This window comes from Falco punctatus, assembly GCF_963210335.1.
Source record: "Falco punctatus genome assembly, chromosome: 7".
In the NCBI taxonomy this organism is placed as follows: Eukaryota; Metazoa; Chordata; class Aves; order Falconiformes; family Falconidae; genus Falco; species Falco punctatus.
This window is the reverse complement of record NC_137587.1, coordinates 28,322,193-28,347,043: the sequence shown is the minus strand read 5'-3', so window position 1 is coordinate 28,347,043 and position 24,851 is coordinate 28,322,193. Positions and strand designations below refer to the sequence as shown.

Genomic DNA, 24,851 nt, shown 5'->3' with positions numbered 1-24,851 from the left:
CTTGAGCTACTTCTGCTGCCGTCACTGAGAGCTGGGGGGGGGGGGGGGGGGGGGGAGGGGGCAGTACTTCAGGATCAGGTCTCGATGCATCACTTAAGTCAGCAAAAGATAATTTGTCTGGCAAAACAACGAGGAAGCTAATCAACTCGAGTTCAAAACAAGCTTGCTTTGCAGAGGCAGCCAGTGTGGCACCAATGATTATTCGGAAGTTCAAATGAGTACCATTCCCCAGATCTCCAGCTGTTTTGTGCTTTTTGTTCCCCATTTCTAATCTCTGGGGAGAGGATTCCTACTCAGAGTGTAAGCATGCTGTGTAATTTTACCCCTTCCAGTAATTGCAGAGATAGATGGACTTTGAGGCACTTGCACTTGCCTGGGAAAGACATACCATAAGCTGTCAGCACCTTCAGACTCCTCAGAAATATTAGAGATCCTAATAGAGCTGCCCTACTTTGCAGTTTCTGTCTGTGTGCTGAAATGTGTGAGAACACTGAACTGGCAGCAAGTACAACAATGGGCTTGTAAGTATGATTGATGAATGAACCAAGAGAAAAAATAGTAATTAAAAAACCAATAAAAATCATGGAAGTAACACAAATGCACAGTGATTGCCGTGCTAATTTGGAGTAATAGTTTTGCTGTAGCTGTTGTAGTCTAAGGTTGTAAGAGCAGGCTCAAAGGGAGGCATAAAGCTTTTATTTATAAAAAAATAAATATGTAAATGCAATATAAATAACAGCTATTATGTCTTCTTGCAGTCACAGGCATGCTAATTTATTGTGAAGGAGTTGCCTTGTCTTAATGTGTGCCTGCTGTCTCTATACATTTAATAGTCAGGTGTATAAGGTTTGTGTGGCAAGATTTTGGTACCAGGGGGCGGGGGGGGGCAGGCTTCAACGGGGGCTTCTGTGAGAAGTTGCTGGAAGCTTCCCCATGTCCAATAGATCAAATACCAGCTGGCCCCAAGACAGACCCACCACTGGCCAAGGCCAAGCTCATCGGTGACAGTGGCAGCACCTCTGGGAAAATGTATTTAAGGAGGGGGAAAAACCCTGCACAACGGCAATTGCAGCAGGAGAGAGGAGTGAGAATATGTGAGAGCAACAGGTCTACAGAGACCCGGGTCAATGCAGGAGGAGGGCCGGAGGCGCTCCAGGCACCAGAGCAGATTCCCCTGCAGCCCATGGCGAAGACCACGGTGAGACAGGCTGTGCCCTCAGCAGCCCATGGAGGGTAATGGTGGAGCAGATCTCCCCCTGCAGCCCCTGGAGGACCCCACACCAGAGCAGGTGGGTGCCCAAAGGAGGCTGTGACCCCTTGGGAAGCCCGTGCTGGAGCAGGCTCCTGGCAGGACCTGCGGCGCCATGGAGAGGAGCCCAGGCTGGGGCAGGTTTGCTGGCCGGGCTTGTGACCCCGTGGGGGACCCAGGCTGGGGCAGCCTGTGCCTGAGGGGCTGTGCCCCATGGGAGGGACCCACACTCGAGCAGTTCGTGAAGAACTGAAGCCTGTGGGGAGAACTCATGTTGGAGAAGTTCATGGAGAACTGTCCCTGTGGGAGGGACCCTGTGCTGGAGCAGGGGAAGGGTGCGAGGAGTCCTCCCCCTGAGGGGGAAGGAGCAGCAGAGAGAGTAACTGACCCCAACCCCCATTCCCCATCCCCCTGTGCCACTGTCCGGGAGAAGGTAGAGAATTCATGAGTGAAGTTGAGCCTAGGAAGAAGGGAGGGGTGGGGTAAGGTGTTTTAAGATTTGCTTTTTATTTCTCATTATCCTACTCTGATTTGATTGGTAACAATTTCCCCAAGTCAAATCTGCTTTCCCCACTTCGGTAATTGCTGAGTGATCTCTGCCTGTCCTTATCTCGACCCACCAGCCTTTCATTATGTTTTCTCTGCCCTGTCCAGCTGAGGAGGGGAGCGATAGAGCGGCTGTGGTGGGTGCCTGGCATCCAGCCAGGGTCACGCCACCACATCAGGCAATGAAATCCCCGTGAAGAAGATTTTGTCTTTTCTGTCTAGAAGCCATTTACAGAAGGAACACAGTGCAAATTTGCACTCTCCCTTTGCAAAATCTTACCTTTGGGGCTTGGAAAGGCTCCCCCTTCCTCAGCAAATCTCCTCTTCACTTATTAAGAAGACTTAGGTTGTATTTTTTTATAATGAGTGCTTCAGCTCCATCACCACAGCAATTCCCCTCTGTCTCCCGGGCTCTTGGGAAAAACTTTACAAACGGCAGCATCAGTTAGGAATGAGGTAATTAGGTGCCAGCTTTCTGGTGTTAGACTGTTAAATCTGTTCCTGCATGAAATGCTTGATATTCTCCTGGAGATGCAAAAGGGTTCTTCTACTGACGCTGAGTTTTTAGTCAATGGTATAAAAAATAATGCACACGAAAGTGTGTAAACCAGAATCCAGCTTGTCAACAACTACCCTTAAAAAGGTCTTCAGAGCTCAAGATGCTGGGAGTCAGGCGGTACCTCCATCAGCTGCAAAGCCTGGATGTATTTTGCACGAGCATGTCCTTCCCTAAAAATGCTGGGTGGCTCAGACAGAACACTGCAAATAGGGGGTGAAGTCAGGAAGTGGGGTGGTGGTGGGCTGCGTGCCCTGAGGATGCCTGGTTGTTTTCAACAAGGTGCCCAAGGAAAGGTAGAAAAGCATTCAGGTTCTTCTGCAAGTCACTGTGCATGGCAGCTGTCATGTTACTGAATATTCTCTCATTTAAGATTTCAACATCCTACATAACTACATCAGTACCAAGAGGCTGGTGTCTGCTTCCCAGGCTTTGAGGAATGAGTTGCGTGGGGCAGACTGCCTTTTCCTCCAGGAAAGGTTGCTCAGTTGCAAGCAGAAAGGAAAGTCCTACTGCCATTACCCAAACAACACCTTTCCTGCACAGGGAAAAGATTCAAATCTGCAGGTTCACTGTGCTGATGCTCTCAATCAGTGTGTAGTTAGCTGGCTTTAACAGGCTGTTAACCAGCTTTTAGTGTTAAAAACACTGGTAAGAAGCCACACCAAAATTAGGGACACTTCTCTTCCACGCTGATATGTTGTTGGATGGTGAATTAGAATACAGATTTTTCCCTGCGAGAATCTGAAAATGTCCCACAAAAGAAAAGAGAAAGGAAATTACATGACTGAGAAGGAAACTCAGCCAGAAACCTATAGTCACAAATGGTTGTAGCAGGGTGGGACAGGCCCTGAAAGAGGCATGGGGGAAGAACTCTTTGAAGAGAATGTAACTGTGCAGAGCTGCAGCTTGTGTTTGTTTTTGCTGTACAATAGAAGTGGTGATGACCTTGACCCAACAGTGCTGTGTCTTTTTCCTCATCATGCTATCTGAGTCTTTCACCGTTACCAGTAGAACAATATGAATGCTTTAGCAATGCAGTGCTCTCCATGAATTTTATGGATGTCACTGGATTAAGCCTGATGAACCGCCCTCTAAGGAGGCAGATAAACATTGCTGAGTTCAGCTGGAAAGCAAGAAACTTCTGGGTGCAACTTTCTCCCCCTTCCTCTCTCCTCTGCACCCTGGCAGTTGTGCCACTGTCTGCTGAGCCCACCTTGAGAGCTAACCCGAGCCTGCTCATCCCCTGGCCAAGGCAGCTCTGATGCTAACAAGAGTGGAGGGAGAGGCACTGTTAGGGACAGTGGGGAGGGTGAGATGGTCCTGCCTGAGGTTTAGATCAGTGTACAGAGCCAGGGAGCCCTCCCTGGGAATGCTGTAGAAGTATATGGGAATTTGAGGGTATAGTTTGATGATAAAAGATGTTGAGATGCAGCAGGTAGGTAGAGCCACTTTAGCAGGCACAGTCCCTTAGGCTAGTACTGCTGCCCTCTCTGAGCTGGCTGGCTAACCCAGCAAAGAATTAGCCAGGCAATAGCCAGTACCAGCAAAAGGCGGTGGTGGGACCGTGCTGTTGGGGGGCACAGAGGAAAGCCTAACCACTCCCATGGCAACAACGAGCCACTGGATCAGCCTCTGCATCTTGCGCCTCCAAGATAGTGCTGGCTTTAGGGTTTCCTGCTCTGCGGTGGATGCTGCCATGGCTGCCCAGCCCCAGCCATGGTGACAAGGCTGTGTGCAGGCCATGAACTGGAGCAGAGAGCTGAACTGAGTTAAAAATAATCCACCAAAAAAAGAAGAAAGCTGCTTAGTTATCATAGTATTAGTGCATGCATGTGGATTGCCTTTTACCCAGATCGGCGCCCGTGTCTCGGGCTGTAGGGATGGCAGCAGGAATGAGCACTCAAGCCATGAGCCAGAAACTCAGAGATTAGATCACCTGCCCAAGACCAGTCCTGAAATCTTTTGGACTAGAGGAAGCACATACAAATAGTGCCTTTTTCAAACACTGGGGTTTGAGAATTTGCACTGGTATGTTTTTGATGAATAATCAGAACTCCTTTTGCATATGAAATGGCCTCTCTGTAGCTGGCCCAAGGACTGGAAAGCGAGGAATGTCTCTGCTCACAAGCACTTCAAAATTCAGTGTTTTTTTTCTAGGCATCCGTCACATGTTTTGGCAGTCCATAGGAATGTGCACTTCTGTATATCACAAGCAGCTACCCTGCCTTGAGCCAAATAACTTGTGTTTAACTATAAAGCTGGCTTTAAGAAAGACACTGAGTTCTGATCTGATGAAATAGATAAAGAATTTATCTTTCCCTTTGTCCTCACACTCCTCATTATGAACATGGGCTTGGATTCTCTGTATTGAGGGGATACAATTCTCTGAATTTGGTTGCATTCACCTTCTAGCCACTAGTTCTTTCTATGCTTTTCTTTATACTTTGATACATTCTTGATACTTTGATACATTTTTGATATTTTCTTCTTGGGTGCTACGCTGTAGTCTAGTCAACTCAAAATATTTCTTTCTGGATAAAGTAACAAATTGATCTCTTTAAACCTCTCAAGACATTTTTGTCAGTCCTGGCATTTTTTTCCTGGTTTTCCTGTGAACCCTTGCTCAGTTTTTCAACATCCCTTTTAAAATATGGTTGCCTGAACTGCCCCTGGCAATCTAGGGTCCACCTAGCCAAAAATACACACAGATATGTACAGATGTCTCCTTTACAGCTATGCTTTCAGGATCACCTTAGTATTTCTTCATGTCATGATACTGCAAGTTCCCCATGAACTGTTACCCTTTCCAGAGCTGCTGTTACCCAGGAGATGTTTTGTCACTCCGTGGGAATGGCCTGTGCCTGCACCGCCGTGCACGGCACTGCCCGCAAAACCCCTGTCTGGGAATGGGCCCGTGCCTGTGACATCAAGCACTCTCAGATCAGATAGTGCAACACCTCCTCTTCCCTAGTTTGCTAATCTTGATGTCACCTGTGATTTTTATCAGCAGTAATTTTATATTTAACTTTCTGGTCACTGATTAAAATACAGAAAGTCTTGCCACATCACTGTCTTTGTTTGCTGGGGATTCTCCACAGACAATTTAGATTTGAGATCTGAAAGGACCCAGTTCTTAATCTAGTTAAAGGGTGTGTTATTAATATGAACGATGCTATTCTGGATTGATTAAAATGTCATTAGTACTAAGTTACCAGGTTTCTGTAATGATGATAATAGGCAGTTTATTTCTACTCCAGGGGTACAAACTCCTGGCATTGGCTTCTAGGCTGGAGAGAAAATAATTCTTCTTTTACACACAGCAACGTGGGTTTCATCTATTCAGGATACACCAAATCTGAGTGTGCACCCCAGCTCTCTGAAGGCAGTTCCTTCCATGCAGCTGGCATAGCGGAGCCCTGCCTGACCTACTCAACTGCCAACTGCCTGGGCTTAGCCCCAGTGCATGACAGCAGGTCCAGCTTGGTGCTGGGTGCCATCTGACAGCCCACTGAGCCAATGTTTGCTTCCCTCCAACTGCATCCCAATTGGTAGGACCCCAGTACCCTCTGCTGCTCTGTACCATAGGACCAGCCCATCACTGAGAGCAGGGAATACTTTCAGCTCCCTCCTGAGATCCACAGCATCGACTGTGGCATGGGGGGAGCTCCAGATGCTGCTGCATCTTTTCCTCGGGCTGTATATCCTCTCCTGGGGATATTTATCAGTTCATTACTAGTTAGTTTTTTATCTATTGCAGTACCTTTTGAGGCTGAGCTTCTGAGCAGGGGACACAATTTGAGAGAGGCTGTCATTGCTCCAGCCCAACTCTTGCAGTACCTGATGTAGTTTTGTTCCGCATTGACCTTTGCTGAACCCTCTACCCATTCTTCTTACAGGGAGTCGCAGCTGCTTTTGGGAAGGCTGGGGGATGCCCTTTGCTGCTTGCTTCATCATGAAAGGATGGCCCTCATCAGGCAGCTCTTACAGTTTGACTTTAAGACAGCCAGACGGAATGCCTCTTGCACACATAATTTATTAATATTTCATTATATTTCAATTTACTGGGGGGAAGGGGGGGCGGCAGGAGCATTGCACTTCCACAAATGCTAACACGGTATGTTACAGACAGTCTGCGCTACAGTTATCTGCTAGTCAAAGGTATCCTTAAAAGACCATTTTATTAAAATAAGTTAATTCAACTTCATGACCTGAGCAGAGAGCTCCAAAGCAAATAGTTCCAGCAGATTTTTACAGGCGGGGCCTCTGCCATTCACTGCTGCACTGGTGTATTATGTTACGAGCACTACATCATGAGAACATGATCTATAAATCTCAGGATTCTCTCTTCCAAATTAAAGACGTGTTGATCACATTTAGCTCTGATTTAAAGTTTTATTTAAAGTAACCAAATTAATCTACATAAAATAAATACTTCTGTGTGGTTTTGAAGTCCTAGAGAAAAAGATTTTTGTATCAAGTAATTTGTCACCTGGGTTTTTTTGCAATTCAAACCATTGCACGTTATTCTAATGTAGCAGAGTCTGAAAATGGTTGTAACTGGAAGCTAATAATAAACAAAAATCAAAATGACTATCTAGACCTTATTGTAAGTAATGAGAAGAAAATTGGATAAACCTTTGATTTGCTCACGAATCTCAGCTGTTGATAATTGCATAATTGAAGGTAATCAAATTGCTTTGTAAAAAGAGCATTCACTTAAAGAGCAACACATTGCACTTAACTATGGTATTGAAGAACGTAAGGGGAAATAATCTTTAATTTTGCATTAAAAACAGGATCTGAAGAAAAATAGTGGTAGGGAACTACAGACTTACCAAGTCTCATGACACTTGGTATTTTCCTTAAAGCTTCTGATTACATGGGTTTCTCAACTTTCATTTTAAAAATAGTGCTTTCTTGTCCTCTGGCTGAGAGGTTGTAGAAAGCCTGAGCTTATGTACAAAGTATTTAAAAATTCCTAAGCTAGAAGTAAATAAAAGGCAACCACCTTTTTATTATTACTTTAAATGTCATGATTTTAAAGCTAAATCTGCCTGCTCAGTGGCTGGCTCCCCCCCAAACTATGCAGGCTGCCTGCATTCCTGCCTAATGACCGTGTTTAAGTCAAGAACCACCTTTTTATGTATTCTGTGTTTGAGTAGCACCTGGGCCGTCTTACAGTTGCTATATCTTCCGTTAATACAACTAATAATAATGACTAATACAAGTAATAATGATGACTGTGGTACAGGGTACTTTTAAAGCAAATCAAAATACTTTATCAAAAGCACAAACACTAACAGTGTTTAAGAAGAAGAACTTCATCAAAAAAGCCCCCCTGAGCTGAAAACAGTGTTTCCACAGGTAAGACCTGTGTGGATAAGATATTTCAAAAAACACCTTTTTTTGAAAATGAGAAAAGATTTTTTTCTGATTTCTTTACCTTATCTTTTTTAACACAAGTTTTGTCTTTCAGCGGAGCTAAAATACCATGTTTTTGCCCACTGGAAGATTTAGTTTCCCCCAAAGGCTGAATGCTATTTTCCTTTAGCTAGTAACATTGTTAATGACTGGCTTATCAAAGAAAAGGCTGTTTAGATAACAGAAAATATCAAAAGTGGGTTTAATAACTATTTCAATTTAAAAAAAAAGATAAAACCAGAAGATGGAATCAGTAAAAGCTTTGGAATTCTTTTTTTTTACTGCTTCAAAATCAAAACAACTTCAACACTTCAAAAAATTTCACCGAAATGGATTTTCATGTTTTGATCAGTTTGAAGAACGTGCAGGGGAAGAAATGCTTTGAAAGTATGAGGTAGATTCAGTGGATTTTCCTACTAAGAATGTTTTTATTTTATTTTAAATTTCCACAATCAGTTTCATCCAGGGTTGTTGGAAAATCGTTTGTTTCATGTTTTTATAACTAGCCCTTCCAGCAGGAGGAAAAAGTAAGCAGAAGGTTTTTTTCTCCCCAATGAACTTGGTGGATATGATAGTACGTATATACATATGTACAACGTATGAACGTACATTGTGTACATTCCCTTTCCTTGTTTCCCCAGTACGGGCACCAAGGCGGTTTCCCCTGTTCCTGTGGGTCTTTCGTATTTTAGAGAAGCACTGAGCAGAGACGGCGGCAGGACGAAGCCCCTGCCCTCAGGCTCGCCAGGGGCCCGGGGCGCCCTCCCCGCGGGCCTGCGCGCCGTGCCCCGCTGCTGCCCCGGGCCGGGCACTCTGCCGCCGGGGCCCGGAGGGCGCGGGCGGAGCCCGAGGGACCCGCTGGCTTCATTCACCGCCACTTTCTGACGCGAGGCGCTGCCAGCGGGCCGCCCGCCAGAGTGCTCCATCCCAGCCCCCTTCCTCTCTCCCGCCCCGCCGGCCGGGGACGCGGGCTGGCTCCTTTCCAGCAAAACCCACGCTGCCGCCGCGGCCGCTCGGCCTCTCCCCGGCCGGCCCGGCCGGCGCTTCCCTCCCAGGCGCTCGCTGGGGCACGGGCTCCAGCGCTGCCGCACACCGGCCCCGACTTTTCCAAGTCTTTATCCCCAGGGCTCTGTTGCTACCCCCCATATGTTCTGTTCCCGACGTCCCTCGCCGCGGGACCTTCCTGCCGCGCTGGCGGCTGCCGCGCCGCGGGCCGGTGCCGCGCTCCCCCCGCCGGCGGGCGAGGCCGGCGTGTTGGCGGCGCCGGGCCCTGCTGCGCGGCCAGAGCCCGCCCTCTGCTGGGACCTGGGGCGCCGGCGGCGTGAGGACGAGGCGGCGTTGGCCTCTGTCGTGGTTTTAACGCTGTCCCAGCCGAAGCTGTGCCCAGTTCTGGGCTCCCCAGTTCCAGAGAAACAGGGAGCTACTGGGGAGGGCCCAGCGGAGGGCTACGAAGATGGCTTTGGGATGGAGCATGTCTCTTGTGAGGAAAGGCTGGGAGAGCTGGGCCTGTTTGGCCTGGAGAAGAGAAGAATGAGAGGGGATCTCACCAGTGCATACAAGTTTCTTGAGGGGGAGTCTCTAGAGGGTGGAACAGGCTCTTTTCAGTAGTGCACAACAGGACAAGGGGCAACGGGCACAAACTGAGACACAAGAAATTCCTTATAATATGAGGAAAAACTTCTTCCCCCTGAGGGTGCCAGAGCGCTGGAACAGGCTGCCCAGAGAGGCTGTGGAGTCTCCTTCTCTGGAGGCGTTCAAAACTCTGTGCAGCCTGCTCTAGCAGAACCTGCTTTGACAGGGGCTTGGCCTAGACGATCTCCAGAGGTCCCTTCCAACCCCAACAATTCTGTGATTCTGTGTGAAACCACATCAACCTGGCAGGCACCTGCTGCCCAAAACCCAGCAGCACGCGGAGGTGCCCTGCAGCTACCCTGCACCCCCAGCGTGCTGCCTTGTGCCAGGGAAGGACGAGTATCAGGGGGCTCAGCTGCCTCAGCAGTGCTGATGTGAGCAACAAAAAATAGCCAAGTTTTTAGTTTGTTTTACAAAATACAGGTGTAATCATCTTGTAACTTCCATTGCTCTGTGCCCATTGGTCTGGAAACCTTAATGAGGCCTTTCAATACTTAAACAGGACTTGGAAAGATGGAGGGAGACATTTTGCCAGGGCCTGCAGTGATAGGGCAAGGGGACTGTTTTAAACTAAGAGGGTAGATTTAGATTAAATATAGGGAAACATTCTTTACTGTGAGGATGATGAGACACTGGAATGGGTTGCCCAAAGGAATTGTGGATACCCCATGCCTGGAAGTATACCTCTTTCATGATCGGCGTATACTGATTTAAAACAATTTATGCAGGAGACATCTCTGGCAGTTTCTAAGCATTTTCTTTTTGGTTATTTCCTTTGCATCTAGCTGGTTTTCAATGTCATTTAAAAACATGTTTTCTCCTTTCCAGTTTCTTAGTTTATACACTTACTCCAGAGAAAAGTTTTTATCATTTGTTTATTTATTTTTTTTATTATTTGATAGAACTAGAAAATCTGATAATTACTTATAGAATACAGAAATTTCTTTGGAGAGTAAAAATCTTTTTTCACTCTTGCAGTTGTCAGAAATGTGTGGCTGCTGCTGCTTACAACTTTGGAAAATTAAGAATTAAACACAAGGATGTCAGAAAATTAGTCATTTGTTTATGCAGGACCTAGGTTACAAACAATTTGGTTTGGGTTGCTACAGAAATTTAATCACCAATTCCCTCTGGGCTATTCAGTTGCCATCACTACCAACAAGGAAAGCATAAAGGAGGAAATGAAATGTTAAAAGATGAGTCCACTTCATGCTCAGTTAGAAACTTCCATTATTAAATGTTTGCTAAATGATTGGGAAAAAAAAAAAAAGAAAGATATTTTAAACAAAACTGGACTTCAGGTTTCCTGAAGACTATGCAGACAGAACAGCAGCTTTAGAGCTGGGTCTTGCAAGGCTTTCTCTGGAGATTCTTCTTCACCTGAAACACAGCAAGTAAAGTGTAGTATTCCTTCTGCAAAGGGTGGTGTTACATTTGGTGAACCAGCAGGTGCAAACTGATCTGTGAACGCAGGTTTGTCCCTAAATATGGGATCTTCCATATTTTTCCTACCCAAGTTTGCTTCCAATGAAGATGTTGCCATGCCTGAGCATGGAAACCAAAGCAGAGTAAGAGGGAATTGTCAGGAAGGTATTTTGGCACTGTACCAGTGAGAAAACAGTGCAGGACAAAGGAGAGGGGAAAACACAGCACTGACAGGAGAGCGTAGGGTGTGGAAATAAAACTATCACATCACATTGCATGGTAATGCTGAACCCTGTGAAGCTCCTTTCTACAAAGCACTGCTGATCCTTCAACTAATGGCAAAGCCTTCCAGATGGCAGTTACAGAGCTGAAACTGCCCACATGGACAGCTGTCTCATGTTAATGTAGCATTATTTTTTTCTACAAAACTGCAGCAAGTCAGTCATTTCTCTTTTTAAAGGTCATAGAATCATAGAATACCAGGTTGGAAAGGACCACAAGAATCATCAGATCCAACCTTTCTTGGCAAAAGCATGGTCTAGACAAAATGGCCCAGCACCCTGTCTAGCCAAATCTTAAAAGTGTCCAATACTGGGGAATCCACCACTTCCCTGGAGTCATTATTGCATTCTTATTGTGAAAAATTTTCCTCTGGTGTCCAGTCAGAATCTCCACAGGAGTGACTTATACCCATTACCCCTCATCTTTTCCATGTGACTCTGTAAAAAAAGGAGTCTTTGCCTTCTTTGTAGCCACCCTTTAAATACTGGAACATGGTGATAAGGTCTCCCCTAAACCTTCTTTTCTGAAGGCTGAACAAATGCAGTTCTCACAGCTTTTCCTCATACGGCAGGCTTCCCAGTCGGTTGATCATCTTTGTGGCTCTTCCCTGGATTGTCTCCAGCCTGTCCAGGTGTGGCCTGACAAGTGCTGAGTAGAGTGGGATAGTGACTTCTTTATCTCTGCTGGTGATGCCCTTGATGCAACCCAGCATCCTGTTGGCTTGCTTTGCTGCAGCAGCACACCGTTCACTCATATTGAGCTGCTTGTCCACCCAGGTCCCTTTCCACAGATCTGCTCCCCAGCCAGGTAGATCCCAGCCTGTGCTGCACTCCTGGATTATGTTTTCCTAGGTGCAAAACCTTTTATTTGTCTTTGTTGAATAAATTTGTTCTCTATGGTTCTCCTGCCACTAGCTGGCTCTGTGCAAGAGCCTTTTGGAAGGTTTGGGTATCTCCATGCTGCAGTCACAGTACTACACACCGTGCCAAATGAAGGATCCTGAGTTGGCCTGGAGCTTGCAAACTCACAATGGAAACAGCCTGTGACAATGCAGAGCCCAGTGTGGGCTAACAGGATGCCGACCACTAAATGGCTATCAGATCACTAGCTAGTTATTTTGAAGATAATTTCAGTACCTTTATGCTACAGCACAATCATTCTATGCCATCTTCCTCTATGTCATATGAGCATTTAATATGATTTCCCATGTACCATAATCTCTGAAGTGGTGTTCTGGTTGTAAAAACAGAAGAATATGCACTGTATTTCATCAGACATATAATGCCAAAACATGACAGGCCCCTGCTGTTTTACATTTTAAGTTGTATGGGTTTATTTGTTAATTTTTACTACTGGAAATGAGTTTTGGACAACCTTTTTATCCATGGGGAAACAGATTAATGATGTACTTGGCTTTTCTTCTGCACTTTAGTTTTGCCCAGAGCTCTGTTATTGCACTGTTTGTCCAGCAAGGGGCACGGGAGATCTTCCGCTGAAGCCTGAAGCTACTGCACCGTGGCTTGCTGGGTTCTTGGCAAAGCTATTTGTTTAAATCCGGTGTGTGCATGTTTCTGCGCATCCCTGAGTCACCTAGAAGCACTGAATCAAATGAATGCTGAAGATACGTCTGCAGGCTGCTCTCTGATGCTACCCCCATGCTATCATTTACACCAGTTTGGATCAAAGACCGCTGAATTTGGAGCAAGTGTGAAAAGAACATATTCCTCTTTCATTACCGTTTATGCATTTACAGGCTTCCTGGGTACTTGTGGTGGCATAACACATCCCATTTGTATCTTAAGCACAATTTCATAGACACTGGTACTGAAGGATGATATCTTTCCTCTCACTTTCCGAGCAGCAATCTGCCCTCCATAGCCTCTGAGCAGCAACAGTCCCTCTCAAAGTGATATCAGTGAATACTGTGAAAGCTCTGGATGTTTCCACTCTGAGCAACATTTTGTGGGAGGTTTGTTTCAGTTTTAACTTTATTCGTGTCCTTCCAGCTCCCTGGTGACCCATTTGCACTGGAAAGCATCAGCATCAAATCTAAGGACACAGGCATGTGTTGCCTACCCTTCTCTCTCCCATCGGTGAGATAGCTTGGACCAAATGGCTACTTTTCCAGAGCCCCAGAAAGGGCAAATTCCTGAGCAACTCTGAGAGAGGAGAGACTGTGCAAACAATACTTAGGGCAAGAGAATAAGGAGTGTTGTTGCTGCCTGAGCTTCACTCCCCGGGAATCAGACCAATTGCCACAGTTAAGTAGGATACATTTCTCACTCAACTGGTGCCTCCGAAATTGAGCGATTTGTGTTGTTTATGGAGATTCATGTGCTGGGGACCAGTGCTGCCTTAGGTTCAGTAATGGCTTGCGTTTAATCTTTCCATCAAAAGCTGACAAAGTTTTTTCCCTAGGCCTGTGTTTATCTCTCTATCTGGGGAAGCTGGTGTAACAGGTAGGTAAGTCAGTTCTCATACCATATCCAGAAGGGAGCAGGGAAACTGCATTCAGAGGGAAAAAACTATTTGGAGCTTGGCAAGAGCAAGTATCAGAAGAAATAGAAAGTGTACACATACATGAGAGCAATACATCTTCTCTGGCAGTGCCATGCACACACGCGCACGCACACACACACGTGCACACGCATGCACACACACACACGATTTCTTTGCACCCCTCCCAGTGCTTAGGAAACTTGATGTTTTCTCTTTTCTGTGCAAGTGCATTAGTATACCTCTACGTGTAGCTTTTTCAAGTGTCCAGCTCTTCCTCCATTAGCAAAAACTACTTCTGGCATCATGGAAAAATGAGGAGAGGACCATCTTTTTTCTCATGTCTGAGTGCACAGTCTCTGCCTCTTCTGTGGCAGAATCCATGCTAGCCATATGCTATCTGAGAACCTTTGAGTAAGGAGAGGGGATGGTCACTAGGGATTCAAACAGTGGGACAGAGACAGGCAAGGGTTAATCTCACCTGTTTGGAGTTGCAGGCTAGGCAGTGAAATCAAAAGTAATATATTCACCTGTATTTATCTTTGGTTTAACCGCTGGGCCCAGGTCCAGATAGTCCATTTTATGAGGGAGCATGGAAGGTCAGACACCTATGAGAAAGGTGGCTGCAAGAAGAGAAGGACCATGTGAAAGGGTAAAGACCCCTGAATGGCTTGAGAAGTAGACAGTCTCAATAACCAGAGGAAGTCTTAATACTGAAGGAAGTTGCAGCACTAACTTTATGGCAGTTCCAAGAGGTGCTTGTGCACGGGTTGCTCTCCAGCCAGCAGACTGTGCACATTAACACAGGCTGCTTAAGCTTTGCTTGGTAATAGAGGACCAAATTCCCAACTTGTCAGCATTCCCGTGTCCTTCCCAAGACACAGATTGCTTCTTCTGCTGGCTCAGATCATTCAATGCTTAAAAAAAAAAATCAAATTCACCTCAGGAACATCTTAAGGCAGGAGAGCTTTTCTTAAGAGCCGGTCTAGGAGAAAGATTACCATCTTTTCAGATGCCCACATTTCCCAGCAATTGCAGGCCTGGCCAGCATCTTGCACAGACATGCAGGATTACCAGCAAGGGCATCTGCTCGGCAGGATCATGCCTGTGTATCAAAGACTGTGCTTTCCCTCTGGTCATAGCAGCGCTCTGGCAGCCCACTGTTGTTACACTGTGTGTGTTCATGCTCCCACTATGCTGTTCAGGAATATTATTCTCCAGACCACAGTCTTTTCTCTGCCAGTGTAACCAAAATTTACCTGTGTAAATATGCAGTTTACATTGTTTACAATTCATTGTTTACAAGCCTACCAGACAGGGGAAGCTGAGAAGTTTGCAGGCACAGAATTTAGGTTTCCTTCTGGATTGTTGCTGGAGTATGGGAGAGCAGTAGGTCAGGCATGCAGCTCTGTGAAACCTCTTGAGATAGTGGACATCATGTTGACCATTCCTGGTTTATGAAAATGCTTTGAGGTCTATCAGTTAGTCAGTTTGCAAAGCAAGAAATGTCATCACCAGTGATGGGGTGTAATTTAACCAGTTTAGTAATGGGCACTGCTCCATGACAAAAGCACGTTTGCGATTCCCCCTTCTACAAATGGCTTCAGACAAAGACAACGTCATGGTATCTGCAATCTCTCTTCTGTAAACTGCCCTGTGCAATAATAACCCAGCTGCATGTGCCTCTGTCTCCATCTCACATCCCTTTCCCCAGCAGTGGGCTAGTGGCCTAGGGGATGGGCTGGAGACAACCTCCATCTCCCCTCTTATCTCTCTTTCTGTCTTCCCTTGCTGTCCTATTTATACTTTAAAAGTGCTAATGGAATGATGCGTCCCTTATAGTTTGCAGGCAATTTTCAGTTTTCCCAAATTGTATTAAGAAATTTATATTAACTATCTACAGGGGTCTTCATAGAGTGTTGTTTAGGTGTCCTGATTTAGAAATACTTCTCTCATTCAACAACTTTTGTTGTTAACATAGAATAGAGTAGAATCATAGAATTGTTTAGGTTGGAAAAGACCTTTAAGATCATCAAGTCCAACCATTAACCCAGGACTACCAAGTCTACCACTAAACCATGTCCCTAGGCACCACATCCACCTGTTTTTTTAACACTTCCAGGGATGATGATTCCACCACCTCCCTGGGCAGCCTGTTCCAATGTTTGACCACCCTTCAGTGAAAAATGTTTTCCTAATAACCAACCTAAACCTACGCTGGGGCAACTTGAAGCTATTTCCTCTTGTCCTGTCACTTGTTATCTGGGAGAAGAGACCTGCCCCCACCTGCCTACAGCCTCCTTTCATTTAGTTGTAAAGCCATAAGGTCACCACCCCGAATCTCCTCCTCTCCAGGCTGAACAGCCCCAGCTCTCTCAGCCGCTCCTCATAAGACTTGTTCTCCAGACCTTTCACCAGCTTCCTTGCTTTTCTCTGGACACATTCCATCACTCTACATCCCTCTTGAAGTGATGGGACCAAAACTGACACAAGTATTCCAGGTGCGGCCTCAGCAGTGCTGAATAATGCTTTAATGCCATAGGATACTAATATGCCATCCATTTTCTTTCAGAATACAGAAGATAAATATTTGTTGGATAATGCTGGGGTTTTTTTTGGCAGGAATATTAAATCATTAACTTCATCTGATAAAAGATCTATAACAATTTTATGATTTCTTTTGTTCTCAGAACATTTTTATCCACATTATTTGTCTCGATAGTGTTGAGTCATAGATTTTTCACCACTTCTTCCAGCTCCCTTTAGAGCCTTTTCATGTCTTTTTTATGTATTTGCAGAGGTACTCGCAGACTCCCTATATATGTATTACTGAAATTGTCTGTCTGTAGAGCTCCCCTCTGTCAGGATATTCTTAAAGGAACAAATATTGTTTGGTTACTGTAAAGCTATTAGCTTTTGTAATATCAAGGGAAGGTGTGCTTTTGTCTTAAACTACCACTTATCCCTTGTTCATCATTTGTTCCTCATAATTGTTTTCTTTTGAAGGCATCACCTGTTTTGAAATTATCAGGTAAAGACTGTAGTCTGTATGCCTGTTACAAATTTAACCTGGTTCTGATCACAGATAATATGTCCGCCCCTAAACTGTCATCTCCTCAGCTACATTAACCCGTACTTCTCAGAACAAGGCTTCCCATTTCAGGGATATAGAGAGGTATACCACAGGGCACCGGGCTGGAGCCCATCGTGTTCACTTCCAGCCATGCAGGTTTAAAGCCTGATGCAGGAATGAGGGCAGCCACTGCAGAACCTGACTAGCCTGATCCACACGGTGCGGGCTGCAGGCAGGGCTCAGCAAGGAGGGCAGCAATGCTGTTTGGAGGTTTTGGGACAAGTTACACAGGATGAAGAATAACTCTTTAACACTTCCTGTCACCATGATCATCAAGTCCTTGACACTCATTGCATATGCTGCTTCTTGTAACTGCCAGCTGCAGGCAGGCAGTCCTTTCACTGCTCTCTTTGCAGGTGGAGGAATGAGTCACAGACAGACAAATTGATGTGGCCAAAATCACAGAGGAAATCTGCAGCAAGATTTTTTCCCATTTCAGCTGAGTCCCCAGTCTTGGGCTACATAAACATCCTCCCTGATGTGTGAGCAGATATCCGTACATGTGGGTACCCACCCCTGCCCATCCTCCAAGGGAGGCAGAAATGCACAAATACATTACAAGCCTCATGTTCCAGCAATCAAATAAAATTCTCTTTTCACTCCAACAGCAAGAGGATCTGTGCTTTCTCCTCCTGTCAGTACAAAGCCTAGTGAATATGATGAATCTCTGTGTGGCTGGTTTTGTGGCAGCCCTAAAATGTGGGATGGTTATTATTTTGGGAAGAGAGGAGGAGACCTAAAGAAGGTGTCTGAATTATTCAGCTTGCCATAATGGAAAGAAAACCATTATTTTCTGCTTCACAGTCTCCTACTGGAATTATGATGGGATTAAAATGGAAATAAATTTTAGCCTTTACAGTGCCCTGTTATTTGAGAAACAGGCTTGGATATGCTATGTGAAGAAGCTTGCTAATGTTATGATCCAAGTTACCATTTGTTGCATTCAAGGATAGTTTACCTTTTTGCCTGTAGTCTGCAAGCATGTGGCAGTTCATAGTTCTGTGGGACCCTTGAAAGGAAGCAAAGGAAAATTAAGCCAAAGCAGTGCCTGTATTCTCTGTGCAGCTCTTTGCCCTGGCAACTGAAGATATTTAGGGACCACAGGTCAGGTCTGGTAGAAAAAAACATGAAACACTGTGGAAAGCACTGAAAAGTGATCCTTTCTTTGAGGATTTCAAGAACTGCAAGGAGGAGCCAGTCTGCAGGATGATAGTATTTCCTTCTCAGGAATGGAGGGGAAGGTTATCTTTGATGTAATCCACTTCCATGAACAGCAAAGGGATTTAGAAGCAGTTTTGCGTTGCTCCTACTGAGTGAAACTCTTGCGGAAGGTGGAAAGAAAGGGAGGCATTTATTGCTGTCAGCGTCCTGGAGACTATAATAGGAGGGGATGGGGCTCTAGCAGGAAGCAACTCATAAAAATACCTGCAGCAGTAACAGCAATGCACTTTACCCCCTCCTGAGCAGTTTTTAGCCTGAAGAAGCTTAGAGTCATTTGCAGAGCTGGGCTGAGCTGCAAGAGCATTGCTGCCGCAGTTGGGTAGTCAAACTGACTTCAGTGGGACTGCTCACCGGTGGGAAGAAGGCTGCCAGAACAAAGCCTCAGCATCCCGAAGGGAAAGTAAGAGATACCTCGGCACTATTTCATCCTCTGCAGCTGGAGCACATCACAGCAGCTGGCTAAGAATACCCAGCAGAGGTTCAGAGCAGAGCATGTGTTAGATCTCACACGTGGCTGACATGACAAGTGGAAGCAAAATGTAGTTTCTTGATCTGGAATTCTCAGTGGACAATTAATTCTTGTAGGAAATATAACAAGCCCTTCGATGATTCACTGTTCCAGATCTTTCTTCTGATATTCAAAGTGGTCCAGGGGATTTATCTGCACAGCTACCATTAAAACTGCTGCATGAGACACAGCCGTATTCCCAGGTTGCTTTGAAACTTTCAGGCCTTGATTCATCTAAAAAAATTAAGCTCCTTGATCAGGCAGCCTGCAGTGAGGGAGTGCTGCTCGAGGAGCACTGCTGGCGGTGGTCCTTGTCCCTGCCCCACCTCACTATGCTTAGGGGAAACTTATCAAAGCTCCAATTCTACCTCCCTCTGCTGCGCTGGTGAGAGGTGACCGGCTCTGTGCCTGGTAGCATCTAACAGTGAAGTGCAGTGTTGGCGGCAGCAGTGGGGAGGTGTGACTGGCTGTCAGCACCTCCTGCCTTGTTCCTGCAGGGTTGACAGGAGGGAAGATGCTTTGCCCTCAGATGGGTGATGACTCTGTCTGCAGGGTGTGTGTGTGTGCCCACAGCCAGTGGCCTCTCCTCTACACCACAGCTGCCTCCAGGAGCTCTGTTTCTCTGTTTTCTTCTCTCCCTTCCAGGCAGGAATGTGTCATTTCTCCTTGCTGCTATCTTAATATTTCCCTGACCATGTCTGCATCACAGCATCCTTAGGAGCCTCTTGCCTAAGGTTCATTTAGGGTTCATTTAAGTTGTTTTAACAGAGGTAATTAAGAGGCAATGCTCCATGAGGAGGAACACACACCTTTCTCAAGCTTCAGGGAGGCTCTGGGCTCCTTCTGCCCAAAGCAGCAACTGCATGTCTATGTTGTGAGTGTCAGATGGTGGCAAACAAGCTGTATATCTGCAGGATCTCACAGTATAGAACAGATCACACGCAGGCAAACAGAGCAGCCTCCGGTCCACAAAGGATTTCTTTCCAGCTAACATCCTTTGCTCATAATGTCTTCAGTCATTGGGTTTATCGGTTATGTGTCACATCAGTCTGGCAGCCAACAGCATTCCCATTGCCTTGCTCCCAGCATGGGAAGGGCTAATGCGCGTCTGTTCACATCCTCCTCCTTAGACTTAGCCAGATTAAAGCCTCTGGGCACTGTTTTGAGGGAAGGGAGAATGAGGGCTGCTGCCTCAATACCAAGACATGTGGCATCAGAAGGATTCTGGCAACCTGGACTGAGCCTACAGAGCAGCTGCAAAAGCATTTCAGGGATGGACATATGAAGTGACATGAAAAGGGGCGAAGTTCCAACGCTTGTGTAAGCTATGGCTGAGTGCCAGTGCAGCATCCATCAGCCTATGGTACAGCGGGGAGGAGGGAGAGCACCTAGCTGAAATGAAGGGGAACCTCTGTCTGGAAATGACAGTGCTAAAGCAGGGAAGTAAAAGGAAGTTTAGGAAGGAACATATGGATGCTGGATGTGTGGTTGTGAGACAGTATCGCAGGGATAAGGTGGGAAGCCAGATTTCAAGTAAGACTGAAAAAGCATCCGAAAAAATGGGCTGGAAGAGATAACCTCCCCGCGGGCTTTTCTCAGGGAAGTGGCCCAGAAGGGCTGTCTCAGTTTCAGTCCCTGACAAAGGGAGGTTGTATGCTGATGCAGTAGGTTTCCTCTGGGGAAGACAGGTGATTGTTTTTCCATTCCTACCCAACGCATAAAATATAATGGATGTTAGTCCTGTAACCCTCGGGGTCCCAGGCAGCACCTGACTGCCCTGCCCTCAGGGTCTGGATGCAGAGGGGGTCCCTGGACAGGCCAGGACTTTGGAAAGATCATATCCTTCAATCCACACTTGCAATCTCATCAGCCTTGGGTGCACTTGAGGATTGCTCACCCTTACATCCCTCGCCTCCCACTGCAGCTCAGGGGGAGGGAGTTTGCGAGATGTGGTCTCTGCCTGCCTTGAGTTTCTTTTTAGAGGTCAATCAGTTTTCCCATAAGATCAGGGGTGAGGGCAGTGGCATTTTACCATGTGGTGATTTCAGACACAGATGTATATATTTTTAGCATCAGGCAGATAACCAAAGTAAATCGAGCCCTGACAAGCTTATGATTATATGTTCATCTAGTAGCACTTAATAGCCACTGCAAGATGCTTGTTTGCATCTAATAACCCTCTGCTCAGAGCTCCCTCTCCTCCATGTGCTCTTGCATCCACTCCAGCACCTTCAATGTCTGCACAATGTCTCCCTGGGGAAAAGGAAGAGGGCACGTGTGTATGGGTGACAGACTGGACTAGGGAAAGAATCCTTCTTCAGGGATGCCAGTTGTCCTCCCTCTGCAAGTGCCAGCACCTCCAGGCAGAGGCACAATAAAGTTTGCCTTTGCAACTGCTGGGCAAGGTAACAGCTTCTTCAGGACCAGGACTATTCCAAAGCAATATCTCAGCAAAAGGTAGTAGGGCTATAAATACAGCCGACGTCACTTTGTAGTCTTGTCTGGATAACATATTTTTTTTCTGTAGAGTTTTAGGCTTAGTAAACAAATAGAAGACAATTACTAATAAGTCAGTCTTTATTAAAAATGCAAAGTACATATACAAGGAGAAGGGAAGAACAAAAAGAGGTTTATATTTTGCTCTCTTTCAGCCCAGGCAGTTGCAATTACTCTCCTAATTTTCCCCATGGTACCATCCAGATCTAACATGCTATTCTGGCCCTTACCCAGCAGCCTGCTTCTGCTGCCTTTGATAACAGCTGCAGGAAACAGACTAGGGGGGACAGGGCATTTGCCCCATGGGCATCAGTAGCCTGGTGTCTTCTTTCCTGGTCCCTGAGGGCCACCCAGCAGTAACTCAACAAAGCCAGCCAGTGTTGGCATTACCAAAAATAAGGGTGAGAAAATCCCTGAGTGCAAGTGCTTGGCTGGAAGGGTAGTGCTGGACACCTCAGCACTGAGCTCAGCCCTTGTTTCCCTTTGAAAGAGGAGTGAGCATACGCCGTGGAAGAAATAGGGGATGAACAAGAGGTGGAGGGGGTGGAGCAAGTGTGAAGGGAAGTGTCTCACCTCAGTGCTTTGAGGCTTGCACCCTGCCCTGGGGGAAGGTGCACAGTTCCTCCACATCCTCCTCAGGCACCCATCACTAGAGGAGGTGTCTGCAGCAATGCTCGTGCTGCAGGATTGCTCCTCATCACCTGCTGGGGCTGCAGAAGGGCACTGCAAGAGGCTGTCCTTCCTCAGAGGAGCCAGGCTCATTCCCCTCCACAGCAACACTGACACACTGCTGTCGCTGTCGTGTAAAGGGATGAGATGGGAACCAGGACAAGAGACAGAGCTGGGCCATGGGTTGTTGTGAACGCAGAAGTTACAGGTGAGGTGGGTGAAGTGTGAAGACTCTTCCTGTAGCTTGACCTTCTTTTGGTGTCTTCAGGGGCAGCTGATGCTCTTTTTGCCTGTTACTAAAAATGTTGCTATGGGAAACTCTGTGGCCTCTCCTTAGACACAAGGCCACTGAAGCAGAGCTGGGAGCTAATGCCATACAGGAGGAAGCCCATTCTTCTCCAGGAACTCCCTGCCCCCTGGCAAAGCCCAGCTCCCCATGGGTTGCTGGTGTTCCCCAGAGGCAGACAGACCCTCTCCCTGGCTCCCCCTCCCTGTAGCCCACACTGAGTCCTGCAAACGCCTGCCTGCTGAAAAATGCATTTGAGGTGTGGCAAACTCAGCTTCCCTGTCCCCATCACATTTGCTTTCCTACATGGTTATACTGCACATGGACCACTGCATGTAACATGGGCCACGGCTCCTATGGCCCACTGGCCTCTTCCCTGCATGTTTATACACACATGCATGTGCATGCATAGAGAACAGCTCATAAATTTACCTTAAAAATCCTGTGAAAGAAATTTACTTTCATCTGGAATTTTTCTAGATTTAGTTTGTAGAAGGTGCAATCAGTCCTGTGTAGTAGTGGTGGTGAGAAAAACTCCAAACCTCTGCTTTCCACCTGAAAACTACTGAGTGAAACATGGATGCCTCAGAACAAAAAAACCCCTAAAAAACCCCACCAAAACTCCCAAAACCCAAGCAATTCTATCTTTGAGCATAATGTGGTGAAAAAACTTAGACATTCTTGGAGATCCACTATATCTAGCATGAGTTATTACTTGCCTGGAAGTTGATACCAAAGGCACGAGATTCAATATTTACATTCTGCTAGTCATTATTCTCCAGTTTAAACATTTGAAGCATACAATCAGCGAGAGGAAAAAACACCTACTGACCAGTTAGACATCTGCAGTCACAAATACCAATGTATGGAAGCGAGACAATCTGAAGAGAAGTGATGGGCTGGAAATTCTTCAGCCAAATGCTTATGCAGAGTGCTGTTATTCTCAGAAACAAGAATAGATCTGAACTGGAACTGCCATTCACATGTTTTAATCATCTGCCTTTGGTTTAAAGCAGAGAAGCACAGGCCTGCATCAGACATTAGGCGCTTGTCTGCTCTGATGGATGATACCTCTTGTATTTCTCTGTTTGCAGTTTATTACAGCTGCATACTCAGTGGCTGGGTGAGTTGCCTGCTCCCTCATACTGCTAATTGCATTCTGGATCTGATGGGGATTTCTGGGTAGAGGGAGAAATTGCACTGATCAAGAGAGAAACTTAGTTTGCACACGTGAGAGAAGGTATGGGCACGCAGGGGTGGGGAAGAGGTGGGTGGGAGGGAAAGGTGCTTCAGCGGTGAGACAGAGAGCTTGCTGTAGTGGGCAGAGGTGGGGAGGCTGCTGAGATAAGCAGGGAGAAGATGCATCACTCAGGCGTGGAAGAAGTCAGCTTTCCTTGAAGACCGTAAGGAGATGATGTGGAGTTTGCTGCTACCTGTTGCTAATTTGACCTTTACCAGCCTCTTTCTCTCTTTGCATTTCTGTTTCCAGTCTGTGTCAGCACTGGTTATTTTTACCTCCAGCACTGCAGAGTGGTGGAGCCAATGCGACGGGTGAAGGTTTGTGAGACACTCTTGAGTCCTTCCTGAGAAGACTCTGCAAAGGTACTGCCCAAGCTGCTGGGTGCTGGATGGCTGGTAGCTGCCCTTTCCACAGTCCCCTGCTGTATCTCAGCAAGCTCTCAGCAAGCAGAGACATTCAACCATGGCAGCCTTGCTTGCTCAGCCAGCAGCTGAGGAAGGGAACAAGCTCTGTGCCTAGGCACTAAACAAGCCAGGATCTGCTTCTGAGACTTCTCTGGATCTCCCCAAACTGGCTCAAATGGATACATCTCTGCAAAACAATGGAAACCCTGCAAGAAAAGATTTCTGATGTTTCATTTTTCCCATCATGGAGAAGGCCTGCCACCACTACACACAGTGCTTCTGGTCCTGCCCGGGTGGGTAGCATGCAGGCTGCCAGCCAGCCCTCCAAAACATGCTTCTCCTGGAGGCATTTTGCTGCAATTACTCCCAGACCTGCTCCCACCACATCACTTGCCTCAGCTACCTCCAAAAAAGGCAAATGTTTGGAGCTGTGATCTAGCCCCAAAAGATTATTCGCCTGCTTTGCTTTCAGAGAATAGAGTTCCTGTCTATTGCCCTGTCCACACCTCTTTATACTGCCACTACCTGCAATTCTGGCTTTACCCACACTCTCGCTGGGTGGTGGATGTAATCCCTTAACCTAAGCAGGGAACCTCTGTGCACAGCTAAAACACTGAAACAAGCAGCCTGCTAAAGGGATGTGTCTCCACCTTTTTTTCCTAACAACATGGTGACACATTGAGCCACAGGCAGCAAACAGCTTGTTCATGGAGCAGTTGGTGGGATTTGGGGTCAAAGAACATTGCAGGATGTGGCAGGGAGAGGAAAGACAGAAGTTCAGGCTGTCAGGCAGCACAGTGAGGAGAGGACAAGTTTCTTAACTCCTCTCTTATGAGCTGCCAGAACACCCCACACCCCCACACCCCCGAAAAAAAAAAAAAAAAAGGCAAATGGCTGTGGCTAGAAACCTCATGTTTATTTCTTCAGTGTGGGAACACCTGTGAGGAAGAAAATAACTTTATCCCAGGAGCTGCTAGGGAGAGCCCTTGGGACAGATTTATGCAGCATCAATATCTAGACCTTCACAGGAAGGGAAATATAGTGCACTCAAATAAAAGTCTATGCCCTCAGTTGTTCACTGCTGAACACAAAATAAAGGAGCATATGTGATGCTGGGCTGAAATGCTGGATGATGTTTCATGAGCCATTTGGAGAAGAAAGATGAGGATTCTGACTGATGCCTGCAACGTCACAAGTGTCAGAAGGCCAGCAGCCTGCAGCTAGGTTGCCTGCATCAAAAACAAATCAAGTTACACTCAGTCAGACACAGAAATGTTTCTTTAC

The 24,851-nt window shown here is 46.4% G+C and overlaps 1 long non-coding RNA gene across 1 annotated transcript; it reads left to right on the top strand.

The window, feature by feature from the left end:
- The first annotated feature begins 2 nt into the window (after positions 1–2).
- Positions 3–24,429, top strand: LOC308067628. Its single transcript, XR_013929682.1, has 2 exons — positions 3–21,845; positions 23,018–24,429. It is a non-coding gene; the product is annotated as an uncharacterized lncRNA (long non-coding RNA).
- The last annotated feature ends 422 nt before the right edge of the window (positions 24,430–24,851 follow it).